This window comes from Cervus elaphus, chromosome 20 (genome assembly GCF_910594005.1).
Source record: "Cervus elaphus chromosome 20, mCerEla1.1, whole genome shotgun sequence".
In the NCBI taxonomy this organism is placed as follows: domain Eukaryota; kingdom Metazoa; phylum Chordata; class Mammalia; order Artiodactyla; family Cervidae; genus Cervus; species Cervus elaphus.
The window spans coordinates 48,019,932-48,034,814 of NC_057834.1; the positions used below are offsets into that span (position 1 = coordinate 48,019,932).

Sequence of the window (14,883 nt, forward strand, 5' to 3'; positions counted from 1 at the left end):
CCAAATGAAACATGTCCTGAAGGAGTCAAAGAAAGATCTTTGGGTCTATCTTTCCCATAAGGTAGAGCATGTTCATCTTCACATCTATGGACTATAAAGGAGCCACTACCACTGTGATGAAAATCTAACCTGAGTGTGTGGAAACACACAAGGAGGGGCAGGTGAGAGTTGGTGGAGGTGATGTCTGGGTGAATCTTTGGGAATTCATAGGATCCAGCCAGGCAGAGTTGGGGGAGGAGGCAGCAAACCACATAAAGTGGGTGAAGCTACAAGTAATCTTGTCGTATTACCATGCAAAGACTGTGAAAGAGACAAGACATGAAGCTGAAAGTGCAATAAGATCCAGCTCATTTGTGCCAGGAAGTCTCTCAGACAAGCCAAGAAGCTTAGGCTCCATCCTGTAAATGACAGAGGGCCATCAATGGTCTTACGTAGAGTTAGGTTTATGATGTAGCTATTCATTCTGGCTAGAGTAGGGAAGCTGGATTTGATGGGTAGAGGACATGGCAAGAAATTGAAAGACTATTCAAAGTTCTGACAAGAGATTATGAGCTCCATAACTAGGGAACTCGCCCTAGAGCTGATGAAGGACTGAAGGGATACTTAGGAGATATTTTTAGAGGCATTTCGTGATTGGATTGAAGTGGAATGGCTGGCACTGGAGATGTCTTGGTTGATACCTATATTTCTTGATTTAATGACTGGAAAACTAGGGTGCTACCAGCAGAGGTTTAGAGTGCTAGAAAGTGGAAGTGAAGTCGCTCAGTCGTGTCCAACTCTTTGCGACCCCATGGACTGTAGTTTACCAGGCTCCTCTGTCTGTGGGATTTTCCAGGCAAGAATACTGGAGTGGGTTGCCATTGCCTTCTCTAGGAGATCTTCCCAACCCAGGGATTGAACCCAGGTCTCCTGAATTGTAGGCAGATGCTTTACTGTCTGAGCCACCAAGGAAGTCCCTTTAGAGTGCTAGAAGAGAGGTCAGTGCAGACAAATGGATTTGTCCAGCATCAGACTGGAAAGAATAAATATGAAAAACACTGGGAAGCAGTCCGGGTTAGAGATATTTATTTGATTTGTTAAAAGATAATTTATTAACTGTGGTGTGTTGACATTAGGCTAGATGTGAGACTTGGAAATCAGGCTAGAACAGGTTATGTCATAGTAACAATTTCCAGATCTCAGTGACTTAAGACCAAAGCAAAAGTTTATTTCTCATTTATACTACATGTCAAATTTAAGTGTTGTTCAGGGGCTGTGTTCCACTTTGTCACTCAGAGACCCAAATTGACGAGGTTGCATCATCTTGTAACTTCAGCATTTAGCACATGAGTCCTCCTTGACAAGTCCTCAGTCACCTTGGCAAGAAAAGAGAGAGGCTAAAGAACCACACATGGCCTTTTGCCTTCTGAGCTGGGATTGACATATATCATATCTGCTCACATATCACTGCTAGAGTTGGTCTCATGGTCCCACATAACTGCAGGGGTTGGGAAGTGTAGAGGACCAAATATGTCATATAATATTTGCTATTATAACTATAATATTAGTTAGCAAATATTATTGCTGACTAATAATCCATTGATTTAGTTGGGAGCTCACATTTGTGGTTTCCTATCATCCCAGGAGAAGAGGGTCTCATTACTTCCTTTTTTGTTTTTTTCTCTTGAGAAAATTGACCTAAGGAATAAATGACTGACTAGTCCATGATATTTTGACCACACAGGTGTTGTGCACTCCTGGGAGAAAGGAGCATGCAAGAGACATTTGTTGAGTACCTGTTACACGCCAGACAGTTCCCATATATAATTTCCTTCAATCTTCACAACCACTCAGGAAAAAAGATTTCTTCTATCCTTATTTTACAGAAGTGGCAAAATTAAATAGAAGGTCCAAGTTTGCAGACTCCAGGGGCTCTGTCCCACTTGCTATCAGCTGAGTAGAGACTAAAAGTGGGCCTCCATTTCTATTTCTCACAGGATAACTGTGAATTTCTCAGTTCCTATCGGCCCAAAGCTGAAAAGAGGCAGATGAAAGGCGTCCTGGACCTGTGGACTGCTGCTATGCCTTCCGAGGGATGGACTTCCAGCTTTTAGCCACATGTATGAAAGGGGCTGTTTCCATCTGCTGACCTGTCAGGCTCCCCCTCTCCCGAGCTTCTTTCCTCCCTCCTTGGAGTTTCTTCAATAAAACGTTTCACTCCCTTGAAAAGCATCTCCGCTGAGTGGCATGAGGAGGGCCCAATATGGTTCCATTTAGCTCTCTGGGGATGTGGAGGCATCCTCCGCTCACATAACTCTCCCAGCAAGTGGTATGTGTTTCCTTTCCCTCAAAACTATGAAAAAAAAAAAGTTCTGGTTAACCTAGTCTTCCAACCCACAGATCTCAGGAGTCCCACTCCCCACAGTCCCTGCATCACTCTGGATCCTGAGATTCCTGACTCCCAGAAAGTCTGACGGGAGGGACTGAGTGTGGAGTCACCTTCTGGCCATGCTTTGAACTACATCTTTCTTAGTAGCTGCTTCAGGAAGGTGAGGGGCTCTGGCCTTTCTCTCCAACCGGCTGCCATCTCCCCACAAATACTTCTGAGAGAAGCGGAATCAACTCTGCTCAAGACCCTCTGGGGTGAACGAACACATCATTAAGTCCACAAGTGGGGAGGAAAGGTCAGACTTTTCAAACTATACAGAAGAGAAGTTTGTCTTCTGGCAGGTTCCCCTTTCTGCATCTTCCCTTCTCCCTCTAGTGCCCAAGGCAGGATCCTCTCATTGTACCTGTTTTACTCTTCTGTAGACTCCACCAAAGGGCTGGCGAGAGTCACCTGGGAGGCTTGAGAAAGCACAGATTGCTGGGGCCCATGCCCAGAGTCTCTGATTTGCATTTTCACCAAGAAGCTCCAATACTTTGGCCACCTGATGCAAAGAGCCAACTCATTAGAAAAGACCCTGATGCTAGGAAAGATTGAAGGCAGGAGGAGAAGGGGACAACAGAGGATGAGATGGTTGCATGGCATCACTGACTCAGTGGGCATGAGTTTGAGCAAGCTCTGGGAGATGGTGAAGGACAGGAAATCCTGGCATGCTACAGTCCATGGGTTGCAAAGAGTCAGGCACGACTGAGTGACTGAACAACAAGAATTTACACCTTACTGAAATTTCATTGGCTCTTAACCCTTATTGCAAATCTGAATCACTATTTAAAAACACATGTATATATGTGGTGTATATATATCTCAGTTCAGTCACTCAGTTGTGTCTGGCTCTTTGTGACCCCATGGACTGCAGCATGCCAGGCTTCCCTGTCCATCACCAACTCCCAGAGCTTGTTCGAACTCATGTCCATCAAGTCGATGATGCCATCCAACCATCTTATCCTCTGTCATCCCCTTATCCTTCTGCCTTCAGTATTTCCCAGCATCAAGGTCTTTTCCAATGAGTCAGTCCTTTGCATCAGGTGGCCAAAGTATTGGAGTTTCATCTTCAACATCAGCACTTCCAATGAATATTCAGTACTGATTTCCTTTAGGATTGACTAATTTGATCTCCTTGTAGTCCAAAGGGCTCTCAAGAGTCTTCTCCAATACCACAAATCAAAGGCAGCAATTCTTCGGTGCTCAGCTTTCTTTATAGTCCAACTCTTACATCAATACATGACTACTGGAAAAACCATAGCTTTGACTAGACAGACCTTTCTTGACAAAGTAATGTCTCTGCTTTTTAATATGCTATCTAGGTTGGTCATAGCTTTTCTTCTAAGGAGCAAGTGTCTTTTAATTTCATGGCTGCAGTCACCATATGCAGTGATTTTGCAGCCCAAGAAAATAAAGTCTGTCACTGTTTCCATTGTTTCTCCATTTATTTGAAGTGATGGGACTAGATGCCATGTATATATATACACACATATATATATGGTACATATCCGTGTGTTGTGGGTGTTTTCAGAGATCAATTAACACCCTCCTCCAACCTGGGGTGATTCTAATGTGCAATTAGACTGAGCAACTTTGTAAATTCAGACCAGGTCTTCAACTCTCAGAGGTTTTTCAACCTGAATAAAAAGATTTGAGAAAATTTTCCTCAAGAACCAGTTAGACCCTAAGATATGTATTTCTGAAATTAAAACTTCAGGCACTTGTGCAGACTGGCAGAAAGGGTAGACATTTATTGAAAGAAACCAGCCTCCCTGTTAGCCTTCTATTTCATTGCCTACGTAAGTTGTCAGAATCATGAGTGGTAGCCAGCACGAAGACAGGTTCCAGCTCCATCCCTTCACTCACTGTGTGATCTGCGCCAGCTATTTAACTTCTCTACATCTCAGTTTTCACATCTGCGAGATGGAGAAAATAAGCACACTATTATATAAGGTTGTTATGAGGAATATATGAAACAATTCAGGCCGTCACACATAACTAGAATTTCATTAAAGACAACTACTATATTACTGTTGAGCGTCCCTGGTGGCTCAGATGCTAACGGATCTGCCTGCAATGCAGGAGACCTGGGTTCGATCCCTGAGTCGGGAAGATGCCCTGGAGAAGGGAATGGCAACCCACTCCAGTATTCTTGCCTGGAAAATCCCATGGATAGAAGAGCCTGGTGGGCTATAGTCCATGGAGTTGCAGAGAGTCAGACATGACTGAATGACTAACACTTTCACTGTATTACTTTTACTATTCTTATCACTATTGTTCTTTTTAGAACTCTTTGGATCAGCAGTGGGAGAGCTAGTGGATTCTTATTCTGACTTTGAGCTTGAGGATCTCTCTTCTGTGAGTCAAAAGAGATAGATATATCTTTGGTGCCTGCGAACCTTTCCACATCCTATTTTACCTCCATAACTTGTTACTGGTCTGTGATCCATCCCAACTACCATCCTTGCCAGAATGTCCACAATAATCCTTAAATGTTACCTGTCCAGACCTAACACTTGACCTGGCTCCCTGACCTGCCCTCACATCCTGTGGGACCTCTCTCTAGGAATGGTACCTCCATCTACCACCTACTCAACTGCCCAAGCTAATAACCTGGGAGTCATTCTAGACTCCTTCCTCTTGTTCACCACCCCCACCCACTACCAAAACACCAACCAACCAAACAAAACAAACCCATAAACAATTGCTTATTGGGTCCTATTCTTCTCTTTCTTATTATAAAGAATTAATAAATTAATTCTTCTCTTTCTTAAATTCTTCTTCTCTTTCTTAAATTAATCTTATGTGCATGCCCTCTGCTGCTGCCCCTTTGCAGGCTCTCGCATCTGGACTATTCCAACCGTCTCTTACTGGTCTTCATCATTAAGTCTTAGTTCTCCTGTCTCATGAACCACATTACCATTAGAGAGACACAAAGGTAATCATGCTGTGCCCCTGCTCAAAACTCTCCATGGTTTTCTATCATCCATCAGGTAGAACTGGGCTTTCAACACAGATACCCACAGGCAACACAAACTCGGGGTATGGACCATTAGTACAACCATATGCATTCAGCTGTTGGCCCTCTGACCTGTCTAGGTATGGGGTCTTTCAAAACCCTATCAAACCAAGCACAACATCTCTTAGCTATGAAGCCCCCAGGCCACCAGTCTGAGCCACTCCGGGTCTACCATAAAAATTTTAATTTCTTTGGTTTGTCCTACAAGGCCTTTCCTGATGGCTCTCATTACCTTTATAGTCTCATCCCAACTTCTCTTTCCTAGCACTTTACGCTTGCATAATCCTGAACTACTGAATAGGTCATGTGCTCTTGCACCTCATGGTTTTGCTCATAATGAACCTTCTAATAGAATGTCCTTCTTCTTGGTATCCTGGGCAAATCTAGTTTATATTTGGTAGTTCAGTTCAAAGGTTATCTATGCATGGTTACCCAGAATAACTTAATTCTCCCTCTCCTACTTCTATTTGCTAATCTGATAACAACCACATGCATTGAAATTATTTATTTCATTTCATATTTATTCCCTCCACTAGTCTCATAAACTCCTTAAAGCCAGGAGCTGTCTTTTAATTTAAGTATCCCCAACTGTCATTATGGTGCCTGGCCATAGAGAGTCTAGTGGAATACACAAGTGAAGGAATGGCATTAGATAACATTTCAAGCGCTTCCTGATTTTCAGGCAATGATCTAAGCACTTTACATATATTATTTTTAAATCACCATATTAGGACTTCCCTGGTGGCTCAGATGGTAAAGAATTTGCCTCTAATGCAGGAGACCTCAGTTTGATCCCTGGGTCAGAAAGATTCCCTGGAGAAGGGAATAGCAACTCACTCCAATATTCTTGTCTGGAGAATTCCATAGACCGAGGAGCATGGTGGGCTACAGTCCATGGGGTCGCAAAGAATCAGACATGACTGAGTGACTAACACAGAATACAACAATCCCTATACTGAATGGACATAAAACTAAGATAAAATAGGCAAGTATAAGATGGGTTCCTCTATGTAACACACACACAGGTTGTTCCTAAGAGCTTCATTCTCAGCTGAAAGTGATTCTGAAATGTCTGTAGGATTTGAGCATTTGGAATGCTCCAGAGTGACCTATTATACCCTATCTTACTATACAGCAATTATTCATTTTATTCCCTTTAAGGTAGTAAAGTCCATGAAGGAAAGTACTGCAGTTTCTGTTTCAAAATTCTCAGCACCTGATATCATCCTTGGACACGGTGGGACCTGTGTAGATCTTAGATAAATGAATGAGTGGAAGTCCTGATAAATCTCTTACTACATGAGTTTGGGAAGCTCTGAAATCCTGGATACAGGACTCTGGCAGGCCTAGTGTTTTCTTTGACTTTTCACTTCAGAAATGTACTGGGTACCTTGGATATAAGTAAATAAATAAACCACAAATAAATGTGTCTGAGAAAAAGGGGAAATGAGAAAGATGGGGTCCAGAAAATGATATTAAATATGAAAAAGTGAGTAATAAATAGAAGACTGAGAAAATTAAAAGGCCAATATTACTACAGATATTACTTGCAAATATTACTCCATGGTGTGAAGGTCAATCTTCACATTGCACTTGCCACACTAAAAAATATTCCTGCAATTAAGCTACATGGCCACCAGATGTCAGTAAAGTAACAACATGTTCCATCAAGATTTATCAACCTCTGGAATTCTAGACTACAACGTTTCGCTCAACCTCATACAGAGATTTATAATTATGAAATTCCATTGTTATAGTGATGGGAAAAAAGTTTATTAAAACAGATGACATTAAGTAAACAAAGTAAGAATGAAACACATACTTTTTATGGAAAATATAAAAGTCTGCCAGACTCCCCTGTCCATGGAATTTTCCAAGGCAAGAATATTGGAACAGGTTGCCATTTCCTTCTCCAGGAGATCTTCCTGACCCAGGATCAAACCTGAGTCTCCTGTATTGCATGTGGATTTCATACTGACTGGGCCACCAGGGAAACCTCTACCCAAATTCTATGAATACCTAAATGTATTTCTTGATTATTGTATAATAGCTAAAATTCCTAGCTTGAACTTCAACTGTTATAGTCCTTTTAACAATTTCTGTGTAAGAGTAAATGCGATATTTACCTAGTCAAACTATTATCAATTCCTTCCTTCTGAATTATCATCCAGGCCTCTTATCCCCAACCTCATCTTATCCCTCACTACACACACACAGCCACCTGTCTTTCAGTGTTCGCTGCAGAATCTTCTCAGTAGAACATAATAGATTAATGCTTACTTCCATAGCTAATTCTCATACAATTCCCCGAGTAAATTTCTTTTAAGTATCTCTAACTTTCGTCTTCTTCACATGAGGAACATAAGCTAATCCAGGTAAAGTGTTATAATTTCATTCCCCAGTTCTTTGAGCAATCATATTAGGATCCCTCTCTGTCCTCTCCCATTTCCCTTATGTTTTTTAAACTTCTGTCATTTTATTTATTTTTATTTTTGGGTGCACTGGGTCTTCATTGATGTGCGCAGGCTTTCTCTAGTTGTGGTGCACGGGCTTCTCATTGTGGTGATTTCTCTTGTTGCAGAGCATGGGCTCTAGGGCACGTGGGCTTCAGTAGTTGCAGCACACGGGCCCCAGTAATTATGGTGCATGGGTTTAGTTGCCCCATGGCCTGTGCAATGTTCCTGGCCAGGGATCGAACCCTTGTCCTCTGCATTGGCAGGTGGACACCAAACTATCAGGTAGGTTCCCCATGATGTTTTTGGAAGTTGTGCTGAATTTTACTCATCAGCCCTAATTCAAGGATTGGCTGACAGTGAGGTAGTGGCCAATCCTTGACCTCTGAACCAGAGAGAAGTGAATTTACATCTTGCAAAAAGTAAGTGTATCCCTCAGAATATGAAAGGCTATGTTGCAGAATAAGCAGCTGTAAAACTTCAGTGGCTTGAAACAAAAGTGTACTTTTCACTCACACTGCATGTCCAGATCAGGCTGGCAGAAAACCTCTGCTCTTTCCAGTCACTCAGGGACACAGGTTTCGCAGCCTCCTTCTTCTACGTGGAGTAAGACGTCTCAAAGTCATCCAGAGCCATCTCAGTTGGCAAGAAACTGAATCAGAGAGTCTTGCACTGTCATTTAAATACTCTCGCTCACCTCTCTTTTGGTCACAATTCATTGACCAGGGTGGATCATTTGGCCCCATCTAGCTTCAACAGTGTGAGGAAGTATACTTTTCTATGTTCTTCATAGGAGAGGTGAGCTGAGTATTGGCCAATAGTAGAAATATCTGCCATCGCCTGGCTTCAGTCTCCAAAATTTAGTGCTGTGTTCATAACACATGAGTAACATGCTCATTCCCCCTCCCAAGGAGACAACTTAAATATCCCAAGTCAGGTATTAAATTCAAAGTCTAGGATATCTGAATGAAGCGTAGATGTTCCTTCCTCATGATAACTTAGGTTGTAATTTGTATATCAGGTCTGGATATAGCATCTTTTTATCTCAAGAGCTATGAACCAAAAATCCAAGTGACCTGTTCCCACTCCCCAGTTCACAGTGGGGACGGTAACCCCACATAGTAACCACAATAAACACCTGTTCAGTAAAGAGGAGGAATGAAGACATGGAGCAAATACTGGCCTGCAAAAGTTCTGAACCCTACTGGGTTAACTTCTTGAGGCCCCTTGCTTGGGGTGGAAACGTACTTTAATTAATCTCTGATTCATCAGGTTGAAAGAGCTCACCCATCCATTCTTCTCTTTCACTGCTGTATCCACCCTATGGGATGTTCTTCCTGTTCTTTCATCCCTCTGACTACCTCTAAAATAAGCATTAGGGAATATGATTTCCTAGGGCACTGAGAGTTTATCCCAGTCTACTTCCTGCCCCAGATGATTAGAAGCTCAGGTCATAACAGTCACCATCTTTTTAGTCAAAGCCAAAATTCCTTGGTGTATAACTCCCAAACACTCACGAAACAGAGGGGAGGTGCTGTGGGAGGGATGGAGTGGGAGGCTGGGGTTAGCAGATGTAAGCTTTTACCTACAGAATGGGTAAACAATAAGGTCCTGCTAAAGAGCATAGAGAACTATATTCGATATCCTATGATAAACCATAACGGAAAAGAATAGATTTTAAAGACTATATATATTTGTTGTACAGTTGCTTCAGCCATGTCCAATGCTTCGTGACCCCTTGGACTGTAGTCCGCCAGGCTCCCCTGCCCATGGGGTTACCCAGGCAAGAATACTGGAGTGGGTTGCCATTTCCTTCTCCAAGGTTTCTTCCCAATCCAGGGGTCAAACCTGAGTCTCCGGCATTGCAGGCAGATTGTTTACCGTCTGAGCCACCAGAGATGTATCCCTTTGCTATACAGAAGTAATTAACACAACCTTGTAAATCAGCTATACTTCAATTAAAAAAATGAAAGTCCTCATATGTTGGATTTCAGTTAGCTTAATATACTGCTAACCCGTACCCTCAGTCCTTTCTGAAACCTGGCTTCCATATTTGCTATTTCTCACCTCCTCTGCTTTCTCTCTCTCTCTTAATCCAAGTGTCACATCTTTATTTTTATTTACTGGATACCCCATCCTTCATTGGATCTTTAAGACATGTTACTTCATTCAGAGGTTTTAACACTCTGTATAATGGTATACCCTCAATTTGATCTTCCCCCCAGGGCTGAATTTTAATTAGCCTTTGTTGCTCACAGCCTTTCTTATTCCTATTTTTTATAGTTTAGAATTGAGAAGCAGATGACTTTGCAACTCTTCTAGTTCCTGAATTTTTAAATCTTCTCTATTTTCTTTCATTCCTGCTTGTAAAGAAGCAAATTCTTTTCTGATTGCATCTCCTAATCGCACTTTGCTACATATGACCAACTAAAACTAGTGCACACTACAGTATTCTACTCCCCAAACTCTTCTCATAGATCCATATGTTAATTAGTTGCATGATATGCCCCCCAAATGACTGGTGGTGACAGTTTTATCAAATGCTTTATCTATATCAGGGATTGTCAACTTTTCAGCCTCCAATATCGGTTTTCTTACCACCTACCACCTGGCCTATTAGCCAATGTCATTTATTTTGGGGGTCACATTGGGGTTTCTTTGTTGTTACAATATCATCTTTCTTCGATCTGTGACATCTGTATCAGTCAGAGTAGGCTAGGCTAAGTTTGGTAAACAACAACCCTAGAAATTTAGTGATTTGAAACAAGGCTGTGGTTACTCCTATCCGTTCAATGCAGATTGGCAGGAAAGCTTGGCTCTTTGCAATCCCACAGAAAACCAGCTGATGGAGGCTCTGTCACCACACCCTAAACGTGGGAAGCCCCCACCCTGGGTCATAAATGCTCCAGTCTAGAACTAACTTACCTGACTCCCTCCTTACCTGACTCTCCTCATTGGACAGAAATAGGCACGTGACCAAGCTACATTCAAAGGCTCATGTTGTTAATCCATTCAGTGGTTTTTACTTTCTTACCATATACACAAAGCAGGGCACTGCTGATAACCCCTGCCTTTCTATTTGTCTGGTATCTATTTGTGTTTTAGAGAGATTCCTGTTGACTATAGTAAGGAGAAGGGGTTGGGTGTCTTCATACTGGGAAGTGGAGCACAGGATGGACATAAGAAGGCCAGTTACCTAGGAAGCTGGGGCAGTAGTCCAGCTGAGCGAGGATTATACTCGTGGATCAATGGATTTGATGATTATGAAGATCAGTCAAGATCAACAGTGAACAGAACAGGATAAGCTCCAAGTCATAAAACAATTCCAACTGTAGGTCAACAGAAGAAGCTTGTATTTTTCAGCAATGGTAAGGATATCATACTCTGACACTCATGCTAAAACTGAACCACCAGCCTAGAAAAAAGCAGCTTGACACACCTCTAAGACCAAAGAGTGAATATTTCAGAATGTGGAGAAGAACAGCTCAATTTTTTTTTTTTGTCAACTGCTCCTCCATTTAGCCTTGCTCACTGAGTTCCCATTTAAACCATTGTTTGTAACCTCAGACCTCTGAACCTTGCATCTACTCAGGGCTATAATTTTTACCCTGGATTTCCAGGGACAGATGCTGGGTATATTTCTCTATCTCTCTATCCTTACACGGTGGTTCTTTCATTCTCCTCTCAAGGTCTCCTTTTGGGATTGATGAAAACTCCGAGTGCTGGGAAAGGAGGCCCTTTCCATTTTCTCACCCAAATTCCTCCTCTGTCAGGTTCCCCAGTTTTCTGTGAAAGAGTTATTGCCACAGACTCTTCAGACTTCATTATTAGGTTTGGTTTTGGTTAATGTCTGTTAATGATCTGGAGAGAGGTGATAACTGCATATTAAAGAGATTCACAAAGGAGCCAGATTGAAAGCTGTTGCAAACTCCAGTGGTAACAGCAATAAACCGGAGGGAACCGACAACCAGGGACAACACAGCGTGGGGAAATCAGCATGTGTGATACTGAACTTCAGGTGAAAGAGACGGGAGCTTAGGCACTTCTTTGGCAACGGGAAGAAGCAATGTAGAAAACAGCAGTCAACAGAAGGTGTTAAGGATAAAATGAAAAAACAAATGCAGACAGAGTTGCCAAACTTGCCACTGAGAGAGGAAGTTGAGAAGGTTGCGCTGATTCCATTGGTCTCCATCTCTGCCCTCCACCTCCATTTCCCCCACTTCACTGATGCTCACATGACTGAGGTCTAGCAAGTCAGTGTATCCTAGAACATAGCTCTGGTTCTGGTGTAGATATGTAACATCACTTAGTCTAATGAGACTCATTTCTGGGATAGTTTTTGTTTCACTGAAACCAAAGTGAAAATAAGAAGATTTCATTCTACAAAGATGGCAAGTAATATAAGCCTGTAGCTGTCGTGTACACCTAATGGAGAAGCCCTGGTTGTGACTGAAACCACATAGTAAAAAGCAGGGCTGACAATGGGCAGGGAGTGGGGAAGAAAGTGAATGAGCTTTCTGGAACCAGCCATGCCTGAAGCTGTAAACCTTTGAATTGTTCAGTAGTTTGTATTAACAAATTCCTTTCTGTACCGAAACCAGAAGTCAGTTTCAATTCATTTCTGCATTTGCAAATGAAAGGGTACTAACCCCAGTTATGTTTTCTAACATGCTGCTCTTTCTTTATGTCCTTTATTCTCTAGCCATACTGGACAACTCCAATTTCCAGAGTATTTTGGGAAAATTATTCTTTTGAGGGCTTGTTCAAACAGTTTCCTTCTCTTGAAATGGAATACCATCCATCCTACTAGGTTTATTTGTAAAAACTTCATGGTCCAACTTAGACCCTATCTTTCTGTACAGCCTTCTTGAACACTCAGCAGAATGTCAAACTTTCCTTTCTTCGCTTTACTATATGAATAGACTAAGATTTTGAAAAAAAAAGGTCAAAGTTGGAGAATTACAATCATTTGATTGGAAGGCTTACTGTAAAGCTATAGTAATTGTGTCAGGGTTCTCTAAGGAAACAAAACCAACAGGGAGAGATAGATAGATGGACATAGATATCAATGAATGGATTTATATAAGACAGAACCCTGACTGGTGTGTGGGTGTGTGTGTGTGTGTGTGTGTGTGTATACATATATATTATAGGGGGCTTCACTGGTGGCTCAGATAATAAAGAATCTGTCTGCAATGCAGGAGATCCATGTTCTATCCCTGGGTCAGGAAGACCCCCTGGAAGGGCAACCCACTCCAGTATTTTTGCCTGGAGAATTCCAGGGATGGAGGTGCATGGTAGGCTACAGTCCATGGGGCTGCAAAAAGTCAAACACGACTGAGTGACTTGTGTGTGTATGTGTGTGTTAAGCAATTGGCTTACATAATTGAGGGCCCTGCAAGTATGAAATTTATAGGGCAGCCTGGCAGTTCGGGCAAGAGTTACTATTAGGTCTTGAGGTAAAATTTCTTACTCAGGAAACCTCAGTTTTTGCTCTTCAGGCCTTTCAAATGATTGAATGAGATCCACCCACATGATTAAGGGTAATCTCCTTTACTTAAAGTCAACGGATTGTAGATGTTAACCACATCTACAAAATACCTTCACACACACACAGAAGTATAAAAAACAAACAAACAAAAAATCTTCACAGTAACATCTAGATTAGGGCTTGCTTATATGACTTGGTATATAGCCAAATTGGCATGTAAAAGTAACCATCACAGTAATCAAGACAATATGGTACTGACATGAAGACAGATTCATGGAATAAAAAAGAGTCTTGAAACAGACATATACACAAATGGATAAGTGATTTCAACTGAGGTACAACGGCAGACAATGGTGAAAAATAGTTTTTTACACAGTAGACCAACTGGATATTGATATGCAAAAAATGAGCCTTTATCCTTATCTTTTACTATGTAAAAATTTAACTCAAAATAGATCATGGACCTAAATGTAAATTCTAAAACTATAAAACCATAAGAGAAAACCTTTATTACCTTGAGTTAGGTAAAGATTTCTCAGATATAATACCAAAAAAGCAATCTATAAAAGAATAAATAGATAAACTAGATTTAATTTAAAAAATTTAAAAGACCCTGTTAAGAGAATGAAAAGCTAAGTCACAGAATGTAACTATTTGTTAAGTGCAGATCTGAAGGTAACTTGGGTCTAGTACTCATCAGGGCTTCCCTAGTGGCTCAGCAGTAAGAATCCGCCTGCAGTGCAGGAAACATGGGTTTGATCCCTGGGTTGGGAAGATTTCCGGAGAAGGAAATGGCAAACCACTCCAGGATTCTTGTCTGGGAAATCCCATGGTCAGAGGAGCTTGGTGGGTGATAGTCCATGGGGTCACAAGAGTTAGACACGACTTAGCGACTAATCCACTACCACTACTCATTGAAAAAAAAGACTGATGCCGGGAAAGATTGAAAGCAAAATGAGAAGCAAGCAGAAGAGGAGATAGATAGTATCACTGACTCAATGGCTGTGAATTTGAGCAAACTCTGGGAGATTGTGGAGGACAGAGGAGTCTGGTGTGCTACAGTCTATGGGGTTGCAAAGAGCCAGACATGATTTAGTGACTGAAAAACAACAAGTACTTAGAAAGAGTTCTCAAATTTAACAATAAGAAAAAACCAATACAATTAAAAAATAGGCAAAAAGTGTTAACTGATACTTTGCCAAAGAAGACAATTAGATGGCAAATAAGCAAGTGAAAAGACATTCAACATCGTTAGTCCTTAAGGAAATGCAAATTAATCCCATAATAAGATATTACTACATACCTCTCAGATTGAGAAAATAAAAGGACTGATCATACCACTGTTAGAAAGGGTGAAGAGGGACTGGAACACTTCTACACTGCTGCTGGGATGTTAATATGACCCCATCATCTGGGGAAACAAACTTAGGAGTTTCATAGATTGTTAAAGACACACCTAGCATATAACGTAAACATTCTACTCTTACCTACTGGCTAGGGAGACGTGAAGACA

The 14,883-nt window shown here is 41.5% G+C and overlaps 1 long non-coding RNA gene across 1 annotated transcript in view; it reads right to left on the reverse strand.

Moving 5' to 3' along the window:
- Positions 1 to 966: 966 nt before the first annotated feature.
- The window catches only part of LOC122677391, a 54,052-nt gene continuing 40,135 nt past the window's right edge, over positions 967 to 14,883 (reverse strand). The window contains exons 2-3 of the long non-coding RNA XR_006335765.1: positions 2,772 to 2,909; positions 967 to 2,332 (exon numbers count right to left, since the gene is read on the reverse strand). This is a non-coding gene — a long non-coding RNA (uncharacterized LOC122677391). The remainder of the gene's footprint in view (positions 2,333 to 2,771; positions 2,910 to 14,883) is intronic.